Genomic DNA, 23646 nt, shown 5'->3' on the forward strand with positions numbered 1-23646 from the left:
TGTTTTTATCTCTGTCCAAGACCTTGTATCCATGGAGTCCTGGTTCCTTTTGTATTTAAAAATATCTGGTCACTAGTTATGGCTGCTACTATCATAATATTTTACTTTAAAATTTTGATGTTCTTTTAGTGAAATAAGCTAGAATTGCATATGTACATGTATATACGTATATGATTATATACATATATGTATATACATATATGATCACATAATAAAAGCCTAGGTGGTGTTTCACGATGTTGTCACAAGATGGCCACCACAAGATTGCTGACACAAAATGGCCAGCAGGGGAGGGCAATTGAGGGCGATCGGGCCATCAGTGGAGCAGTTAGGCATTAATCAGGCCAGCAGGGGAGTGGTTAGGGGCTGATCAGGCAGGAAGGCAGGCAGGCAAGCAGTTAGGAGCCAACAGTCCCGGATAGTGAGAAGGATGTCAGACTGCCGGTTTAAGCCCAATCCCTGGGCTCGGGCCTAAACTGGCATTCGGACATCCCTGACGGTTCCCAGATTGGAGACGGTGCAGGCTAGGCTGAGGGACAACCCCCCTGCATGAATTTCATGCACCAAGCCTCTAGTATGTACATAATAGGCATTTTTAAAATATATTTTTATTGATTTCAGAGAGGAAAGGAGAGGGAGAGAGAGAGAGAGAAACATCAATGATGAGAGAGAATCATTGATCGGCTGCCTCCTGCATACCCCTACGGGGGATCAAGCCCACAACCCAGGCATGTGCCCTTGACTGGAATCGAACTTGGGACCCTTCAGTCCACAGGCCAATGGTCTATCCCAGCTGTGGGCAAACTACGGCCCACGGGCCAGATCCGCCCCATTTGAAATGAATAAAAAAGACTGTACCCTTTTATGTAATGATGTTTACATTAAATTTATATTAGTTCACACAAACACTCCATCCATGCTTTTGTTTCGGCCCTCCGGTCCAGTTTAAGAACCCATTGTGGCCGAGACCAGTTTGGCTCAGTGGATGGAGCATCGGCCTGCGGACTGGAGGGTCCCAGGTTCGATTTCGGTCGGGGGCATGTGCCTGGGTTGCGGGCGCATCCCCAGTGGGAGATGTGCAGGAGGCAGCTGATCGATGTTTCTCCCTCATCGATGTTTCTGACTCTCTATCTCTCTCCCTTCCTCTCTGTGGAAAATCAATAAAATATATTTAAAAAAAAAAAAAGAACCCATTGTGGCCCTTGAGTAAAAAAGTTTGCCCACCCCTGGTCTATCCACTGAGCCAAACCAGCTAGGGCCATAATAGGCATATTTAATAAAATAGTTCAGATAGACTAATACTTTTGCTTTTTAAAAAAATCTTAGACTTTCTTTTTTTATATTGTTAAAAGTATTACGTACCAGTATGTCTCCTTTTTCCCCCATTGACCCCTCTCTGGCCATTTCCACCCAACAGGACAAGCCCCCACCGCCTCAGTATCTGTGTCCATTGTGTATGCTAGTATGCATTCATATAAGTCCTTTGATCTCTTACCTCTCCACACCCTCCCCTTCCTTCCTTCTGAGGTTTGACTGTCTGTTTGGTGTTTCTCTGTCTCTGGATCTATTTGTGTTCATCAGTTTATGTTGTTCATTATAAATCACAAATGAGTGAGATCATGTGATATATATCTTTCTCTGACTGGCAATTTCACTTAGCACAATGCTCTCCAGGTCCATCCATGCTGTTGCAAATAGTAAAAGTTCCTTCTTTTTTATAGTGGCATAGTATTCCATTGTGTAGATGTACCACAGCTTTTTAATCCACTCCTCTGCTGATGGGCACTTAGGCTGTTTCCAAATCTTAGCTATTGTTGATTGTGCTGCTATGAACATAGGGGTGCATATATCCTTTCTGATTGGTGTTTCTGATTTCTTGGAATATATGCCTAGAAGTGTGATTACTGGGTCAAATGGGAGTTTCATTTTTTAATTTTTGAGGAAGCTCCATACTGTTTTCCACAGTGGCTGCACCAGTCTGCCTTCCCACCAGCAGTGCACATGGATTCCTTTTTCTCCACATCCTCTCCAGCACTTGTCATTTCTTGATTTGTTGATGATAGCCATTCTGACAGGTGTGAGATGGTACCTCATTGTTGTTATGATTTGCATCTCTCAGATGATTAGTGACTTTGAGCATGTTTTCATATGTCTCTTGGCCTTCTGTATGTCCTCTTTTGTAAGGTGTCTATTTAGGTCCTTTGCATTTTTTAAATTGGGTTGTTAATCTCCCTTTTGTTAAGTTGTATGACTTACCTGTAAATTTTGGAGATTAACCCCTTATCAGAGATAACATTGGAAAATATGTTCTCCCATGCAGTGGGCTTTCTTGTGTTTTGTTGATGGTTTCTTTTGCTATGCAGAAGCTTTTTATTTTTTTATCTTGATTTATTTCCATTTGTTTATTTTTTCCTTAGTTTCCTTGTCCTAGGAGCTGTACCAGTAATGTATATTGATATTTTGCTGCCTATGGATTCTTCTAAGATTTTTATGGTTTCCCATCTTACATTTAGGTCCTTTATCCATTTTGAGTTTGTTTTTGTGTCTGGTGTAAGTTGGTGGTCTAGTTTCATTTTTATTTTTTTTTTTGCATGTATCTGAGCAATTTCCCCAACATCATTTATTGAAAAGACAAGACAGGATGCCCACTTTCACCACTCCTGTTTGACATAGTAATGGAAGTGCTAGCCATAGCGATTAGACAAGAAGAAATAAAAGGCATCCAAATTGGAAAAGAAAAAGTAAAACTGTCATTTTTTTCAGATGACATGATATTGTACATAGAAAACCCTAAAGATTCCATAAAAAAACAACTTATTATTAATAGACTTAATAAATGAATTCAGCACTGTAGCAGGATACAAAATGAACACCCAGAAATCTATGGCTTTTTTATATACAAATAATGAACTCACAGAAAGAGAAACTAAAAAAAAAAAAAAAAAAAAAAAAATCTCGTTTACCATTGCACCAAAAAAAAAAAAAAAAATTAAGATACCTAGGAATAAACTTAACTAAGGAGGTAAAAGACCTATACTCAGAAAACTACAGGACATTGAAAAAAGAGATAGAGAAAGACATAAACAAATGAAAGATTATACCGTGTTCATGGATTGGTATATTCAGCATTATTAAAATGCCCATACTACCCAAAAACATTTATAGATTCAATGCAATCCTCATTAAAATACAAAAGGCATATTTTACAGCCTAGAACAAACTCTCCAAAAATTCATCTGGAATAAGAAAAGATCCTGAATAGCCACAGCAATCCTGAGAAAGAAGAATAAATTTGGAGGGATCACAGTAACAGATACCAAGGTATATTATAAAGCCACTGTTCTTAAAACTGCCTGGTACTGTCACAAGAACAGACATATAGACCAATGGAATAGAACAGAGAACCCAGAAATTGACCCAAGTCATTATTCTCAATTAATATTTGACAAAGGAGGCAAGAGGATACAATGGAGTCAAGACAGTCTCTTCAATAAACGTGTATGCTTTTTTTTTTGGAGCCTATTTCAAAATCTGTTTCTTCAATATGTGAATTAAACCTTTACATTTGTAGACAGGACTAAATTATTTGCTTATAATGCTATCATGTAGTTCTTTATTTACTTCTGATTCTTTCTCCATGTATTTCTTTTTTTAATTGAAAGTGTTTCTAGCCTGATCAGCATGGTTAAGTGTTGACCTATGAACCAGGAGGTCACAGTTCAAATCTCAGTCAAGGCACATGCCTAAGTTGTGGGCTTGATTCCCAGTGTGGGGTGTACAGGAGGCAGCCAATCACTGATTCTCTCTCATTATTGATATTTCTATCTCTCTCTCCCTTCCTCTCTGAAATCAATAAAAATGTTTTTTTAAAGGAGTGTTTCTAGTTGTTAAATTTATGCTTTTATAATGCTCTTAGTTTCCCATCTCCTTACTTTTACATCTACAATTTGGATTCCCATATTTAAATTATATCCTTTGACTCCCACCTATTACCTAGCTATGTTATTTTATATGTTTTAGAATATACAATATTTACATCCTACATTTCTGCTCTGTTCCCATCTGGTGTTAGTCTTGAATCTCCAATTGAGTTTATATGTCTTACTAGTAGTTTCTTTGCTGAATTTTCCCCTGCAGGGTTTTGGTTGCATAAAATGTATCCTACAGAATAAAATAGGCTTGCTGCAGATTTTACATCAGCACTTGCTGCTTCACCTTGCACTTTTCTATTATGTAAACTCATCTTATAAAATGGTTTTCAGGAAAGCTCAAGAATAAGTACTTTCTGCGTTATTGAATATTAAAACATTTTTCTTTAGTCTCAGCTAAAAACCCATGCTTACATATATTATCATACACCTTATTTTAGCCACATGTATAATAAATGATTGCACAGAAACTCAAAGTCACCTGGCACTGAGAATTTGGACCCTAAGTGCAAACCGGGCATGCATTTTCATTTTTTCTTCTAGACTTTCCTTGATGTTGTAGTCAAAATAAATGAGACCAGAAAGCAAAATAAATAACACCTCCTCCAGCTAAAACTCAACCAAAGAGCAGTGAGTATATGTTTAAGACTCCCCTCCTTCGGGCAGACACCTCTAGGAGGCCTTCTGAAAGCCCCTTAGGAAGTGCAGTGAATTAAGCCCCCACTGCTCATGGAAGTGCCTCAGTCATGCCCTCCTAGGCTTCAACTACTTCCCTAATTTTCCTCCCTATTCCCTCTCCAACTTTCAAGTAATGTCCCCCAAAATTTAAGTGGTATTTAAGTGTTTATCTCAGGTCCGTTTCATAAAATATCAAACTAAGAGAGTTGGTACATGAAATTATTCTAGACAGCAGACACTAGAAATGAGTCACTGATCAATCATGTGACAGTAAGTACTGCTTGTCTGTGATGATAATTCCTAGTATGTCATTAGAGGGATCTAAAGCCTCAGGGTGGTAAACATTTTAGAAATGTTTTTTTGAGTACAAATAATCCACCAGCTACTATATTCATCAGGTGGTTTCCGGGGTAACATATTTGAGAAGCTGTATGGTGGTGGGGGGGGGGGGAGGGGCACATCCTATAACCCAGAGTTCATAAAATGAGATACTTTGGAACTAATCTCACTAGTTCAATATGAGTCATAGAAATCTGGAGTAGAAAAAATAAGACACTTAAACTACTTCAGAGGCAAGGTGTATACAGTTGCCATAATGAATACCAAGGTTGAGATGGAAACCGAGGACGCATTCATAGACATGGCGCAAGATGAGTGGTAGCAAACAAGAGTAACTTGTAGAAACAAGAAAAATACAAAATCTAGTGAATAGAAGTTTCATCTAGTAGGCAAAATTGTTGGTCAGTTCTGAATCAGACAGAGAGAATTGAAAGGGAGGCTGATCTCCCTTGAGGAAGAACCCTGCAACACCACAAGTAAGTATTCTCCCAGTCCTTCTCCAAAGTATGTGCTGCCATTTACCAGACTAACTGTATACTAGGGAAGAGAGAACACCTGATCTTCAGGGGTCATACATACCATGTGAAAACTGACTTCAAGGCTAGATTATATGAAATACTGTTATGACCGGCAAGTTAGGTTGGCGAAGTATGAAACACAATTGATAAATGTACTGTTGACAAAATGTGTGTCTCAGGGATGAAGTATCCATCTTATATAAAAACTTCTGTTTGAAATTTTAACCCTGATAGTATAGCTTCTGTCTTAAATAATAGGGAAAATAAGACTACTTCCATTCCAGAGAGGCTGTAAACTATGCCCCAGACAGAGTTGTCAGTGCTGACACCAGGCCAGGCCTTGAGATGGGGTCTCATGGCCCCTTCCCAGCACACAGGCCTTCTTTCTGAGAAGGCCCAGAGGTGCTGGGCTGCATATCTGGTGCTTCAGCCAGGCAGGGCACGCTGTCCTAGAACACACAGATAGGAAGGTAGTTGCTGGGGTCCAACCGCAGCGGGTCCAGGGGTCCCCAAAGGTGTGGACGGAGTCGGCGAAGAAGGAATGACACGGAGACAGCGTTCAGTTGATCAGCAGCCTAGCCAGGATCTCCAGCCAGGATCTCCAGCCAAGTTCTGGTCTGGATCTCCAGAGAGGTTCTGCTTCGGATCTCCAGCCAGGTTCTGTAGCCATGTTCCCTCGCTAGGTTCTCCAGCCAGATTCTGTCTGAGATCTCCAGCCAGGTTCGGTCACCAGGTTCTAGTCAGGCTCTCTTGCCAACCTCTGCAGTCAGGTTCAGTCCAGGATCCCTTGCCATGTTCTCTCCAGCGAAGCTCCTCCATCTCCAGGTTCCGCGTAGGTTCTGTCTTCTGAATTCTGTCTCTGAAGTTCTGTCTTGTTGATTCTGTTCTAAGTTCTGTCTCTTTCTGTCTTGTTACATCTGTATTTATACCAGTTGATTCAATCCTATCAATCTCTATTACAAAGGTTAGGGCGTTCCTTATCTCCATTCCAGGGAGTAAAGATTATGCAGCTTAAGCATGATTGTTTGTGGTTAAAGTGATTAATTACCTGCCTGGCACTTAGTTAAGGGGTTTTATTCCCTCCCTAACTTCAGGGGAAAATCCCTACCTGGGGAAACAACCTTTCTCGGAGAGGTGACCTTGGTTAAAACACAGCGCCAAGAAGGTGAGCAAACATATTAAGAACAGTATGCCACATATGCCAGGTCCCTTGAAACAGCAAGCATGGACCGGTTCCCGGCAAATTCCCCCTTTTTTATTTTTTAAAAGCAGGCATTGAAAAGAAAAACCTGAAATGCTCTCTTGTATCCATTTTAAGAGTAGGATTGGCGCTTTCCGCTATTACCTGAGTCCTGATCTATCACCCCAGGGAGAGCTTGCCAATCCTGCACTTTCCCGGGGTGGAAAGGCTGCAGTGGGGTTAAGGATAAGGCTCCTTGGGCTACCTTCTCCCATGCCTCTACATTTACCTTTCCAGCACCTTTCCTTCCTCAGAAAAGCATGGACGTATTTCTTGTATAAAACGTTCTGTCTAACTGGGAGTAACCTTAATTCCTCTGCTAGCAAGCACATATGTTAAAAGATCAATACAGAGTCTTATTTCTTTAGACTCAGTATGGCACATCTTCTTAATCTAAAGATCAATACAGAGTCTGCTTTCTTTGGACTCAGTATGGAACATCTTCTCAATCTAAGGATCAATACAGAGTCTTCTTTCTTTGGACTCAGTATGGCACATCTTCTCAATCTAAGTTCTGTACTATCCACCTTCTTACCCTACTTATCCTCTATAGGGGGGGTCTGTCGCACCCTGGTGGAGTCCTATCCGTCCCGAATGTGGGGGGGCTTACCTAGGGGAATCCTTTTCCAAGTGTTCCCAAAGGTGTGGACGGAGTCGGCGAAGACTATCCATCCTTTTCCTATGGTGGAGTCCTATCCGTCCCGAGTGCGGGGTGCTTACCTAGGGGTCCCTGTTCGGGCGCCAGATGCTGGGGTCCAACCGCAGCGGGTCCAGGGGTCCCCAAAGGTGTGGACGGAGTCGGCGAAGAAGGAATGACACGGAGACAGCGTTCAGTTGATCAGCAGCCTAGCCAGGATCTCCAGCCAGGATCTCCAGCCAAGTTCTGGTCTGGATCTCCAGAGAGGTTATGCTTCGGATCTCCAGCCAGGTTCTGTAGCCATGTTCCCTCGCTAGGTTCTCCAGCCAGATTCTGTCTGAGATCTCCAGCCAGGTTCGGTCACCAGGTTCTAGTCAGGCTCTCTTGCCAACCTCTGCAGTCAGGTTCAGTCCAGGATCCCTTGCCATGTTCTCTCCAGCGAAGCTCCTCCATCTCCAGGTTCCGCGTAGGTTCTGTCTTCTGAATTCTGTCTCTGAAGTTCTGTCTTGTTGATTCTGTTCTAAGTTCTGTCTCTTTCTGTCTTGTTACATCTGTATTTATACCAGTTGATTCAATCCTATCAATCTCTATTACAAAGGTTAGGGCGTTCCTTATCTCCATTCCAGGGAGTAAAGATTATGCAGCTTAAGCATGATTGTTTGTGGTTAAAGTGATTAATTACCTGCCTGGCACTTAGTTAAGGGGTTTTATTCCCTCCCTAACTTCAGGGGAAAATCCCTACCTGGGGAAACAACCTTTCTCGGAGAGGTGACCTTGGTTAAAACACAGCGCCAAGAAGGTGAGCAAACATATTAAGAACAGTATGCCACATATGCCAGGTCCCTTGAAACAGCAAGCATGGACCGGCTCCCGGCAGGTAGTCACTGTACTGATGCTGTACTGTGTCGGGAACTAATTGTGTACACAAGGCTTTCTAATTCTGTGGTTTTTGCAAATAAAAACGCTGTAACTCCTGTAGTCGGCACTGCAGTTTGGCCTCTGCTTTGACAGGGTGCTGTAATTGTAGTTGCTGGCCAGCTTAATAAAGGCTCCTAAATTTTGATCTGAGTGCCTGGTGGTCGTCTCTGTGGGTCACCCCATTACAGAAAAGTCTAATGAACCTGTAGCTCCAAACTGTGATCATTTATCTGTGTTCTAAGCACAGGTATATATATATATACTTTCTTGCTAACAGAACCCTAGCTTTGATTCCATGACCTATAGAAAAGGAAGCATTAGAGCAGTCAAATGGAAATGCCTACCACTGCTCTCTCTCCAGCCAGGAGAACCTATGCTATGTGAGGGTAGCAATGCAGACATCAGAGTCACATTCAATACCTTGGATTCAGAGTGGTGATTCCCTGCATATTCCTGTTCATTTTGCCTGCATGGACCCTGCATAAAATGGATGGATCATGATAGACTAAAAAGGACTGACATGATACTAATTAAGGAGGAGCTCCAATAGTGTTGTGGTTTTCTTACTAAAACACATAAACAGAACTGCTGGCTCTTTCATTTCAGTGATTGATTCAATAAATTAATCCCATCTGACCCAACTGAAGAACCATCCATCCAGTAGCCCAGAGAACTTTTTAAGTCCTGGGAATAAAGGATGAAGCCTCATTTACCTAGGACATTAGTGGAAGTAAAACGGAAAATTTCCATAACTGACTTATTGTGGCTAGATGGAATCAACTTTGGGCATCACACCAAGATGGAAGAATGATAGAGCACATGTACATTCACAGAAACTATCTGGTCCATTGCTATCATTTAATAAATTGAATTATGAATGAATAGGTAAAAATAAATAATATCAAAAATATAAAATAAAGTTATGAAAAGAAATGTAATATTGAAAACACTTAAAGAAAAACAAAACTAACAAACTATTACTATTGGACAAGATGCCTTTCATTGTCTATTAAAATCTCATACTATCATGCAGGCAAGCAGTGCCCGAAGGAAGTTGCAGTGCACTGTATACATTAAGAAATTTGTCTTCATGGTGAACATGAGCCTTCTGTTCAACCAACAGCCATCATGCATTAAACAGTGAAGTACATTAGACAGCATGGGAAAGTAGGGCTACTCATGGAGGATTCCCAAACACTCTGACTGTCACTTTACACATCACCTTGTTAGTAAGGAAGTCCATTTATATTATCTGCTTGGCTGAATTAGGACAGATGCTTGGAGAGCAAATTTGGGACATATCCAGAATCATAAGATAATCTTCTGAGCCCCAAGGACCGAATAACAACTGTTTGCCAAGGAGTAACATCTGGGGTGTCTCCAAGCACAATCCCCAGAACAGTGAATATGGGTACAACATCCAATTTTTATCATTATATGTGCTAATGCTGCAAATACATGTGGCCTCATTTGCTGCTTCAAATAAAAGTACCAGAGCATCAGTTCAGGTAAATCCCACATCTAGGGAAGTTAAATGTGTTCCTTGGAGCCAGATTTCATGGTCTTTAAAAAAATATGATTTCTGCATTGGAAAACCTTTTACTAACAAATTTGGAAGATTTTTGCTGGGCTAAAACTTTAGAACATAAGAATTATGTTCTATAGATCATTGAAAACTGGCAATGTAAGGCCTTTTCAAAGTGATATTATGATGTCATAAAGAAATATTTCTATAACATTTTCCCACGTGAATAAAAATAATTTGGGTAATTTCTACTCCATATTTTCTAATTGCCTGTTCTCTTTGTTCTTTCCTTAAGCTTTAATAACTCTCAGAGCTCTAGCTGGTTTTGCTTAGTGGATAGAGTGTCAGCCTGTAGACTGAAGGATCTCAGGTTCAATTCTGGTCAAGGGCACATGCTGGGCTGCAAACTTGATCCCCAGTAGGGGGCAAGCAGGAGGCAGCCGATCAATGATTCTCTCTCATCATTGATGTTTCTATCTCTCTTTCCCTCTCCCTTCCTCGCTGTATCAATAAAAATACATATTTAAAAAACATAACTCTCAGATTCCTCTTTCTCTATAGTCATACTTATTCTTTTTAATTAAATTTATTGGGTGACATTTGTCTATAAAATTATATAGGTTTCAATTGTACAATTCTATGATGCATCATCTGTACATTGCATTTGAGTGCCCAACACTCAAAATAAAATCTGCTTCTGTGACCATACACTTGCACCTCCACCCCCGTCCCTCTGGTAACCACCATACTATTGTCTGTGAGTCTTTGTTTGTCTTCTTTTGTTCATTTGTTGCTCTCAGTTTTATATATCACTATAAGTAAAATCATATGGTTCTTGACTTTTTTCTATGACTTATTTTGCTTAGAATATTTATAAGATGCAACTATGTTGTCACAAATGGCAGATTTCATCTTTTTTATGGCTGAGTAGTATTCCATTGGATATATGTACCACATCTTCTCCAATCATCTATCAAGGGATAATTCATTAGTTTTCATAACTTGGCCACCATGAATAATGTTGCTAGGAAAATATGGGTGCATATATCTTTGCAAATATTTTTTTTTTCAAATTTTTGAGTACATACCCAGCAGAAGGGGTGCTGGGTCATATGGTAACTCTATTCTTAATTTTTTGAGAAGTCCCCATACTGTTATCTGGTGGCTATACCAGTTTACATTCCCTCAAGTAGTGAATCAAACTTTTTTGACTTTTCTTTCCCAACAGACATATAAAAAACTAAATATCAAAATGAATATAATATATTGCAGCTATTTAATTAATACTACATTCTCATTATGGTTTTGAGTAATTGAATTTTGATGGACCTTGGTATAATTTTATTGACATTTCTTGTGCTTGGTGTTTTTTAAGGTTCTTGGTTATATGAATTTACAATTTCCATCATATTTGAAAATTTACTGGCAATAATTTATTCACTTTTTCTGTCCTAGTCCCATCACTGAAAGTCCAAAAATAAACATATAGTAGTCTGCTTGCAGCTGACCCTCAAGTTACCAATGGTCTTAATTTATTGAAAAGCTTCTCTCTGTATTTCATTTTGAATAGTTTCTATTGATAGGTCTTCGCAATTATTGTAGATATTTATCTACAATATCTGATGTGGCATTTATCCTATTCAGAATTTTTTCAACTCAGTTGTTATAGTTTTTGTCCTCAGATTGTTTGATTTTAATCTTTTAATAATATCTTCCAAAGCTCTACTCTTGAATTATAATTTTGATAACTATTTTAATGACTTTTCTGATAGTTTAGATATCTGTGTCAAATCTGAGTTTTGATTGCTTTATTTTTTCCCCTCATTATGCGTTTTCTTTCTCTGTATCTTTGCATGTCTGATAATCTTTGAAAATTGCTGACACTGTGAATTTTGCTTTGTTCCATGCTGAATAGTTTCTCATTTCTAAAATTCTTCTTGAACTTTGTTCTGATGTAGCAGTTAAGTAACTTGAAAATGGTGTATTCTTATAGTTTATTTTACTATCTTAAAATTCTCACTAGAAAAGAAACCATCTTATAATTGCACCTGGATACACTATTTTGGCTGCCTTATTCTTGGCACAAAACTGACTTTTATGAAGAAAATAGGTGCGATATTGCTTTGACTATGCTACAGTAAAACTTTTGAAAACTGCAGAAAAGCCAATAAAATTATAAATGATATCACATTGAAACTCAACAACAGCAAATATAAGCACCAACAGTTTGAATTCTAAAGCTGTCTATATCGCATTTTTTCAGCCAATTTGCAATAGTATAACTGGGAATGTTGGACAACTGAATGACCCATGCAGGGATGCTTCATATGGTTTTGCTGTTTATTGACTTCAGGAGGGTTTCCAGCTGATGGCCTATGGAGGATGAAATCCAGCCCACACTGCTTGCCAAACTGTGAGCTCGGGAATATGACTGCATCTGCCAGAGGACGTGGCACATTTTTCTAATTAATGTAAAGACATCTGTTGTCTTAAGGTGCATCCCACGGGGCTGCATTTACCCAGAGGGAGTAAATTCTGCTTTCTACAAATATTGCCTTTAGACTATTGAAATATTTGTAACCAAGAGATTTTATTTTAACCTTTACTTTTTTCTAGATTAATTTCTTAGATAGAAATTCACCTAATATTTTATTAAAAGTTCTTTCAATGTCTTATTTCCTATTTAAATCATATACGTACACATACCCCCAAAAATCAAATAATCAGGGTCTCTTTCCTATCCCTCCAATTCTGGAGAACCATTTCTAAATCACTTTGTTGACACTTCTAATGAGTAACATCATATCAATAATTTTTTTTTACATTTGCTATTAAATAATATTTTACATCTGCTATACTCATTATATAATAGATGAAAATGTGTTTACTAACACATTAATATTTAATTATTTAGTTATTGCCTCCTGAGTATCTGACTTTCTCCTCCCTATTACATAAGAGACATACCTATCTGGCTTAGGAAACATAAGGATATGTTATAGATAAATAGCAAAGAGAAAGAATAAGGTAATAATCAACTTCTTATCTGCCAAATAGTGTTATGCAGAAAGACTATCATCTTAAGATCCATGCAATCACCTTTAAAAGATTTCTAAATTAGGCCCTGGCTGTTGTGTCTCAGGGGTTCGAGTATCAGCTCGCCCACTGAAGGCTCATGGGTTCATTCCCTGCCCTGGATCTGGGCACATGTGGGAGGCAAACAGTCGATGTCTCTCTCACATTCATGTCTCTCTTTCTCTCTCTCTCTCTCTCTCTCTCTCTCTCTCTCTCTCTCTCTCTCTCTTCTCTTACCTCCGTCCCTCCCCCTCTCTGTCTGAAAAGCAATGGAAAGAATATCCTCAGTTGAGCATTAATAAAAAAATTATCTATACTAATAAAAGAGAAACATGGTAATAGGCATACGACCGCTACCCTTCCCATTGGCTAATCACGGCGATATGCAAATTAACTGCCAACTAAGATGGCAGTTAACCGCCAACAAAGATGGCGGCTAATTTGCATACTGCAGGCAGGATGGGACAGCACCATCCTGCCTGTCCCTCCACCATCCAGGCCTGCTATCTGTGACCTGGATGGCGGGCGACCCAACCCAGGGCTGGCAGGGCGTGACCGCAGCTGTCCCCTACTGGCCAAGACCCCAACCGGCTCTCCCGCCAGCAGACCGGGGCTGGCGGGGCAGCTGCGGCTTCCACCCGCAGTCAAGCCCCCGACCCGCTCTTGCATCAGTGTTGTTTTTACATCATGAGTTTGTTGTTATATCATTTTATTATTGTTTATTTATTAATAAAATTATGTATTATTTTCATATACATTGTACTCATTTCCTTTTATCTCTCACACTTTTATTATAGAGAAAGGGCAAATAGCAATATTAAAATATTTCCTCTAATTAATTCCCTTTTAATGTGCATGAATTTCGTGCACCGGGCCACTAGTATATATATATAAAATTATATAATTATATATATTATATATAGTCTCACCACCTGTGTTTAATTCCCCAATGACGGGTAGTTGTTATTTGATTCAGCTGTTTCTTCTATCTGCTCCATGAGAAGGCATAGGACACATCCACCTATTTGGCCACCATTTTGTCTCCCCCTGGACAAACTTTTTATGAGTCTGCGGCCAGGGAGGCTGGAGTCTCGGTATTCAGGGGTTCACAGCTGAGGCAGCAGGTCCCTGGCCGGTGTGGCTGTAGGGTCCTGGGTGGTGTCCGGGGGATCCCCAGGTGGAGGTGAAGCTGGGCTCCCAGTCACAGCTACTCTCCCCTTTAAGATGACGTGGTCTCTGTGGCAGAGCCAGCTGCCCCAGGAGAGATTGCAGTGGTAGAAGAGGCTGTCCAGCTAAGGGAGTGTGGTCCACCAGCCCCAACATCCCGCAGAATATAACTGTCCATCACTCACTCACCACACACACCCCACACGCACACGCACTCCCCTTTTGCCCCCTCACTCACTCACACTCTCTCTCTCACTGCTGTCCTATAGGCCACCATTTTGAATCTCTATATTTTATAATTTTTTAATTTTAATCTATCATCCTAAATTTTACAATTTACAATTTTTAAAAACACAAAAATATATAATTTTCAAAGATATCCTTTATACTTTTTTATGTTGTCTTTTATATTTTTAATAATCTCAACCATGTAGAAGCAATCTTGATATGTAAAAATAAGACAATTGCTTCAATTATGGTATAATCATATAAGAGTAAATAGCTAAGTGATATTACAAGGAATCAGTTAAGAACTGATTTTCACAATCAGTATATCATATAGTTGGTAACCCCTCCAAAACTTAAATAGCAGCAAGAGTACTGAGAATTTTGATTTACTATTATTGATGTTGATGACAGCTAATTTAAAAAAAGGTTGTATACAGTTAAGTAATAGAAGGTAGGTGATGGAAGATTAAAAACAAGAAAATTATATAGCTCCTAGAGGCCTAGCATGCAATACCGCGTGACCCCACCCACCCGTGTGCTCCCTGCACACCTGCCTGCCACCCCACCTTGACACCCTAACCTCTCCACCCAGAGCTCAAGTACACCGGGCCCCGCCTCCACCCCCTCCGCCTTCTCTGGCTGCTTCAAGTCCCACCCTCGTTCTGCAAGTCGCCTCCTCTGGGACCCTGTCTCCAGAGCAACGCAGCAACTCCGCCTTATCATGGCGCTGGAGGAGAGCGTGGAAGCCTCGTGCCTGCTCCATAGTTTCAAGTGCCGCTTCTTGGCGGCACCTGCACTGTGCTCCTTCCCCTGGCAGGTGGGCAGCGGAGTGCTCTGAGTGTGAGTGGTGGGTGGCAAAGGACTGGTGAGGGAGGGCTCTACACCCCTGCCCTGCCCTCCACGGGATGGTCCCACCTCCCCGAGTGCCTCCCCACTTCTGCCCCTTCTCTGGATCAATGCAGTGGCTCCTCCCAGCTGCGCGCAGCCTCCTGCTGAACGGTTACCGCATGAGGGCGTCACGACCATTAACATATTAGCTCTTTATTTAATAGGATTTCCACATATTTCCAGGAACAGAAAATATATCCTTGAGTTTGTAATGAGTGTGTCCTCATTATCTGCAAACTTTATGCTGTTGTGTTTTTCTAAAGCCCCTAATGCACTTTCCATTCTATTGTGAAAGATTACTAGAGGAATGGGCTTAAAAGAAGGAGGTGGGTTTCCTGAAGAGAGACTGGGATATAAAGGAGATCAGGTTAGGATTGTTCTATCACATTGCTTCATCATGAAGATAGAAAAAAGCTTATCAATTGCCAGAAAAATATCAAGACTAGTGAGTAATATCAAATCTCATGTGTTGCCATGACTCAAAATCCTTTGCCTGTAACATCCACACACTAAAATGATATACCAGGGCAGGATATATAGACGTGAATGTGGTTTGAACCTAACAGTGAATTAAGACTTCAATTGATTACTTGGTCATCTAATGAGTTGCTTCACCTTCCAGGCTGTTATTTGAAATTTCACATGTCAATCATCATCTTTCACAGGAATGATTACTAGTTAAACTGAGGATACTTATATATCCTGGGAAACCACTGGGTACATCTCCATAAATTACTCTGGTGGGGGTAGGGGGGTGGGGGGGGAGAACTGTCTGAGGCCAAACAAATTCCTTCTTTGGAGAGTCATCTTTATATTCACTTGGAAAATTTTTGAATGAAATAAATTTATATTTTTACTGCTATCTTTCACTTGCTGAAAATTTGCAACAATTATTCCTTCTATATTTTAAGAATTCTTTTCTCTCTTATTAGTTTTATGATCAATTTAAATTTAGTATCTTAAGATAATTATGGTTCTGATACTGTAAATATATTATTCAAAGCAGAAAATTCAAAATGGAATATTATATTAACTCCCTTGCATGCAGGTTTATCTAACATACCAGTGAAAGGCCTTATATTAACCAAACACGATATAGGGTAAGAACTCCAAAAAAATGACTAGCATTTGAACTTGATAAAACAAAAAAAAATTACAGTATAACAGGTACTGGCATTTGAACAAAGAAGAAAAAAAAGCATGTTTGTAAAATCAGTTCTAATTTTTCTAATGCAAACAAGAATAAGTCCTTATTTTCTTTTGTAAATTAGGATTTTAAAGTCTAATGTTCTACAATTTTAGGACATGTAATGGACCTATCTTAGACATATAGTCTTTCTAAAAATATATTTATCTAACTGGCAAATAAATCACTTTGCATTTGTCTAATCAAGTGCTCTATGATTTTTTAAAAGTCTCACAAAGAAATTTATTTGAGCAAAACCATTTTATACATGATGAAACTGGCACTGAAATATAGTTAGAGGTTTTATACTTGTTATTCTCTCTCTCTCTCTCTCTCTCTCTCTCTCTCTCTCTCTCTCTCTCTCTATATATATATATATATATATATATATATATATAATTAAATATCTCATTTAATTATTTTTAAAATATATTTTTGTTGATTTCAGAGAGAGGGAGGGAGAGGGAGAGAGAGATAGAAACATCAATGACGAGAGAGAATCATTGATTGGCTGCTTCCTGATCCCACTGGGGATCAAACCTGCAGCCCAGGCATGTGCCCTTGACTGGAATCAAACCCGGGACTCTTCAGTCCATAGGCCGACACTCTATCTATTGAGCCAAACAAGCTAGGGTTCATTTAATTATTCTTATTGTGCAAAATTCCACTAAAGAACTGTGCATCATTCCTCTTATCTGTTGTGTTGACTGGTATATGAATAGTTTCCAACTTGGGGGAATTACAAATAAGACTGGTATCAGCACTCTTGCACTTGTATCCTGATGTACAATATTACCTAAGAATGGAATCAATAGGTCTTTGGGTACATATATTTTTAACTTCATGCAAAAATCTAACAAGTTCAGATTAAAATAGTTGTGGAGTAAAGTTTACTTGTAATGTCCACAACTGGCTTTTTTTTCCTTTTTGTTTTTTAAGTAACCTGTTGATATATCATTGTCAGTCAAATGAAAATGTGAAACAGCTGAAGGTTGTACTGATTTTTATTTTGTTTAAAGCTCAGTTTCCTTTTGGTTTTCGTTGTGTATGTGTTGGGTGTGCAGCGTGCACTTGTGCAGATGATGCACGTTTTCTGGTGAAGTAAACACAGTGCACCCCGTTCTGTGACAGAAAGCCCTATGGTGCCTTCCCTATGTGCCTCCGTGGGCACCGCGTTTGTGAAGAGTAAAAATGGTTTGTTATCTGAAGAGAATAAATTTTAAATTCTCAAAAAAAGATCTAACAAGGAAAAATGTTTAAAAAGGAAATAAACAAAGACAGTCTTTTATAATTTCATAACTGAGCTAGGAATTTATGTCAGGTTGTTAATTTGTTGAAAATCTTAATAAAGATTTAAAACATGACTGTCTTAAGTCACTTGACTGGCAACTGTCAAAGGTAAGATTCTGGGCTGTTTATTTCAAGTCCTATAGTAATATTGGGTTCAATTCCTCTTTAACCAAATGTTCGTCCATTGGTAGCATATTTAGGATAACAAATAATTAATTGTTATGCTACCTAAAGCAATTCCTATCACTTACTTCCCAGTGGAAAAAAATAAGGCTATTAGAGGACTATAAATGTTGATTCACTTTTGAAATACTTTATTTAAAGCCATGAAGTTTGTAAAATCACAGGGGATAAGGATATTTTACTTGAGACTGAATTAACAAATAATAGAATAACACAGAGAAATAAAGCCACATTTTAGGTAGGTGAATCAATGAAATACAGATTTTTTTTTTTAATCAGAGTACATTATTTCACTAATTGATTTTTGGTTTTTTTAAGCAAGATTGAATTTAAGAACCTTGTAAAAAAAGGTCATTAGCATTTTACTTGTAAGACGTACTTGAGTCCTTATGCTTTGTTTCATTTTATCTTTGCAGAAGACGGGCCTTTTGGAGAGCTAGAAAACTGACATCAGACAGGTTGCTTAGGAAGTGCTAAAACCTGACAATAATTTCTTCTCTTATGTGGCTTCGTTGGCACCATTTGTTCATGATTAAGACAGTAATGTTTGCAAGCATTCCAAAAACAGAGAAATAAGGAATTTTAATTCTTATATAGCCTTGGAATATAATCTAATCTTACCCAAGATAAATATCTGTAGCCTCTGTTAACCAAACTATACCTATCAAACTGCTATCTTGTTCTTGGGGGGCACTTTGTGAAGTACGTAATTGTTTGACCATTGTGCTGTACACTTTAAACTAATAGAAATAATATTGAATATAAACTGTAATTTTAAAAAAAAAATTTTAAATGAAATAAAACAAAGAAAGATTTATAAAGAAGCAGGACCTTCCAATAAATTTTTTACCTACTTAAAAAATGCAATTTTTAAATTTTCAAGTGCCTTTTTAAAATTCTTAACTTTATCCATAAGTCATGCATGTTATAAATGCTTGTGAAATATTTATAAAAATTATTGGGGTGATATTTTCTTGGGAATTTCAGTAGATTAAGGCATTTGACTTTGGTTCTGTTTTCTCAGCAATCTTCTGAATATTTCCAAATCTTATTACTAGTTTTCTTCAGTTCTTGCTCCCAATTAACCTTTATAGTTTCTTTAATACAAAAACATTGCACTTGCTAGCATTTGCATTTTTATCTTACTAATAACATTTTTCATCTCCATCTTTTGATTTCAAATCTAATTATTATGAGATTAATATCATGTGTTGTAAAGCCACTATGTTATCATTAACTTCTTTTTAAGCAAAAAATTCAAATTTACCTTATCATTGTTCATTGCTCAACATCCTGGTACATGCATTGATCTTGATTGGCTTTGTACATGTCTTATTTTGGATGCCTTAGCCCATGATTCTCTCAGTGTGTCCTAATGGAAACAGGTGGATCTGATTTAACCAAGCTGAAAAGTTTTAATCATCTGAATATGCACATGAATATACACATCAAACAATGCATTAACATTTCCACATTTATACAGAAACACACAAAATTTAATACCTAGTTAGTTGCAAGGAATTCTGCTAAACTCTTGAGGTAAAGTAGATTACCTTATTTAATTTCCACAAAACTCCATGCCATAGGATCTATGATTTGTTCCATTTTACAAATAAAGAAATTACATTATCTGTGTTCATCACCACCACGCAGTTGTTTTGCTTAATCCATCTCCTTCTACTCTCCTCTTCCTCCTCACAGCCCATAACCCTTCTGTTCCTCAAGCCCCCAACCCAAGCACCAGACTATCTAGGCATGCTCCCACAGTAGGGCCTTTGTTCACACATTCCATGAGTTCAAAATTTAAGGATCTGGAATAAAATTCACTTCACAAGTGCCTCTTATTGACAAAATATACTTATCATCTCATAGTTTGAAAAACACACACCACTGTCAACATTTTGTTTTTGAAATATTATAAAGGAGACTTCAAGGATAGCTCTCTAAATAAACAAGAGGGTCTTTTACCATCACAAAAAAATCATGACAAAGAAAAAAACTAAACTGCAGTTATCCCTCTTAAATAGGTTTTTATCCCCTACTAGAGGCCCGGTGCACAAAAATTTGTGCACTGGGGGGGGGGGGTCTCTCAACCTGGCCTGTGCCCTCTTGCAGTCTGGGACCCCTCGGGAGATAACAACCTGCTGGCTTAGGCCTGCTCCCGGGTGGCAGAGGGCAGGCCCAATCCCTAGGTGCAGCCCCTGGTCGGGCTCAGAGCAGGGCTGATTGGGGAGTTGGGGTGCCGCCCCCTGTCATGCACAGAGCAGGGCGGATTGGGAGGTTGCGATGCCACCCTCAGTCACGTTCAGGGTAGGGCCGATTGGGGGGTTGGGGCACCGCCCCCTGTCACACTCAAGGCAGGGTTGATGGGGAGGTTGCGGCGCCACCCGCTGTCACTCACAGAGCAGGGCCCATCAGGGGGTTGGGGAGCTGCCCCCTGTCACTCACAGAGTAGGGCTGATAGGGGAGTTGGGGCACCGCCCCCTGTCACGCACAGAGCAGGGCGGATCAGGGGGTTGGGGCACCACCCTCTATAACCCACAGAACAGGGCCGATCAGGGGGTTGGGGCGCCGCCACTCTCACAGTCAGGGCAGGGCCGATGGGGAGGTTATGGCTCTACCCTGTCACACACAGAGCAGGGCCCGTGGGGTGGAGGGGTTGGGTCAGGAACAGAGCCCTGCCCCATCACACACAGAGCCGCAGGGTGATCACGGGGTTTGGGTGCTGCCCCCTGTCATGCCGATGCCGGTGCTGGGAGCTGATCCCGGTGCTGGGAGGCATATTACCCTTTTACTATATAGAATAGAGGCCTGGTGCATGGGTGGGGGCTGGCTGGTTTGCCCTGAAGGGTGTCCTGGATCAAGGTGGGGGTCCCCACTGGGGTGCCTGGCCAACCTGGGTGAGGGGATGATGGCTGTTTGCAGCTGGTCACACACCCTTCATGGTGTGGGTCCCCACTGGGGTGCCTGGCCAGTCTGGGTGAGGGCTTGAGGGCTGTTTTCAGGCTGGCAGGTGATGGAAGCTCCCAACCGCTCCTTTTTTTCTTTTTTTTTTATTCTGGGCCAGCTTTAGCTCTGAGGCTCCAGCTCTGAGGCCTCAGCTGCTGAAAACAGGTATCTGGTTTGTTTCGGTTCTATAATCGAAACTCTGTATCAACTCCAGCTCTGAGATCCTGGCCGGCTGAAAGCTGGTTTCTGGGGTTTTGTTTAGCCTCTATACTTGTTACTATGTTTCTTAAACTGCAAGCTCAGAGGCTGGCAAGGCCGGCGGGGAACATTGGAGTCCTCCGTCACTGAAGCAAGCAAGCCTAATGTTAGTTTCAAGCTGCCTGGCTGCCGGCCGCCATCTTGGCTGGCAGTTAATTTGCATATCTCGCTGATTAGCCAATGGGAAGGGTAGCAGTCGTACGCCAATTACTATGTTTCTCTTTTATTAGATAGGATTATTGTGAGTTTACTGCTAAAGGGAACTTTATTTTCCTATCTCAGGAATAGGACTCCTATACTATTTTTTAAAAAGTCACAATATAATTGACAAAACCAATTACTTATTTACATATGATTTAGCTCTGTGATAAAAAAAATAGAATGATTTTATGATTGCACCAACAATGACCAATCAGAAAAATCAATTGTATGCAACTTGATTTAATATATTGCTGCATCTCATATTAAAAATAGTCATCATTTACATAATTTACATACTATTCTACAGCAAAATTTGTAAGAGAAACCTCTTTGTCAAAATCATGGAAGGTTTTCTTTGTGCAATGTTTAACTGCTCTCCTCAAGGAAGTTTGAAAAAAATAATTTTGAGTAAACTGATGGCTGTTTATAATCAGCTCCATTGTTTTCTGTTGATTTCTTTTTTTATATAATTTTGCAAATTTTCCCTATGATTGCCCAGGCAATAGAATTAATTTATTGGTTATAATGCCTGGTGCAAAATAAAACATAATTTTTACTCTTGGGACACAATCTTGTAATGGTACAGGATAAGAGTGCATCTGCTATTAAAATGCATAACCTGATCCTTACTTCCCTTAAGGTCTATTCATTGGATCCTATGTAAAACCATTTATTGTCCAAATAGCTCATATTCAGTGCTAATACTGGCTAAATAATTTTAAATTATAAATTGCTATCTTGACTTGAAATCAACTAAATTATATTTTTAAATCTCAATCAGAGTTATATTTAAGATATATTAAGAATGTATTTATTCCAATATTTTTTAAATTAAATTTATTTTAGAGATAGAGAAAGGGAGAGGGAGAAAGAGAGAGAGAAATAGTAATGTGAAAGAGAAACACCAATCAATTGCCTCCTGCATGCACTCCGCTCTGGGATCTAACCTGAAATCGAGGTATGTGCCCTGACCAGGAATCAAATCTGCAACCTTTTGATACACAAAAAGATGTTCCAACCAACTGAGCCACGCCAGACAGGGTTTTATGTTAACGTTTTAATAAAAATAACCTAATCATTTAATGATATTAAGTAAAAATTTTAAATATTGAATTGGAGATGGATTTTTTAACAATAATATCAAAATGCACCCATTCAATTCAAACTTATTCTTTATAGAGTTACTCAGAAATGTGCAAATCTTATCCAAACAATATTGCTTAATCTTAAAACATTTTAGAACTGCATTTTTGGAATTATTACCAGAGCTATAAAATTAAACATGAGAAACAAAAACAATATTCCACTTTAATTAAAGTAAGAATACAACCTTTATCGTTCTTTTTATTTTCTTCTTCTTTCCTACCATTATGCAATTTAGTTAAATTTCATCGCATTTTCTTAGGGCTTTCCAACCTTAAAAAGGTTACATTGTGGAGTTATATGAACTACATAAAATAGAATCTATAATAATAAAAGCATAATATGCTAATTAGACCGGACAGCCGAACAACCTTCCAGAAGAAGCCAGGGCTGCCAGGGCTGAGTCAAGCCACTGTGGCTGCCAGGGCCGAGCTCCTTGCACAAATTTCGTGCATCAGGCCTCTAGTGAGTTAATAAACATATAGAAGTTATGTAATAAATATGGTTAGTTGATAACATGGTCACAAATAATTAGTAATGTAATTAAATTTCAAGAAGTAAACGTTGCTTGCATAGTCTACATAAAGAGCAGTATAATGTAGTACTGAATCATTCCACTTATTTGAAATTGTTTTAATAACTTCCAAATATATTTTAGTGGTAAAATTAAAAAACATAAGTCAAAGTACTCTGCACACTACAAAAGAAAATAATTATTTAAAAAAACAGCAATAAAGAAATAGTACTTGCACTTAGAACTTTACATTGAAAGCTAAGATCTTGTGCTTGCTTCGGCAGCACATATACTAAAATTGGAATGATACAGAGAAGATTAGCATGGCCCCTGCGCAAGGATGACACGCAAATTCGTGAAGCGTTCCATATTTTTGAGTTTGTGTGTGGGGGGGAGGTTGGGGGTTAATGGGGGGGGATGAGGACACATTTGTAATACCTTAACTAATAAAAAAAAATTAAAAAAAAAAAGCTAAGATCTTACTTCATGTTACAGGATGTCAACAAATATACTAGCTTTAAAGTTTAGCAGATTTAAGGAAAATTAATGCAAATAATATTTAAATGAACAGTAGTGTAACATACGGAAACTGACCTCAAAGCAAAGAAATAATAAAATAGATTATATCCTACATCAAGTATGCAATAGAATTAATGAGTCTACAGAAACAAGAAGTGCTTATAACACATAAACAATTTTTCTATCAATTTTTTTTAATTTTTGAACTAATGAAATTATTTGTTATTTTTTAAAAATTTATTAGTCTCCTCTTGTTCAACC

At 39.0% G+C, this 23646-nt stretch overlaps 1 non-coding gene across 1 annotated transcript; it reads left to right on the forward strand.

Moving 5' to 3' along the window:
* Positions 1-23134: 23134 nt before the first annotated feature.
* On the forward strand, positions 23135-23241 carry LOC132223400 (U6 spliceosomal RNA). Its single transcript, XR_009450470.1, has one exon. It is a non-coding gene; the product is annotated as a U6 spliceosomal RNA (small nuclear RNA).
* Positions 23242-23646: the final 405 nt, after the last annotated feature.

Source organism: Myotis daubentonii, chromosome 1 (genome assembly GCF_963259705.1).
Source record: "Myotis daubentonii chromosome 1, mMyoDau2.1, whole genome shotgun sequence".
Lineage (NCBI taxonomy): Eukaryota > Metazoa > Chordata > Mammalia > Chiroptera > Vespertilionidae > Myotis > Myotis daubentonii.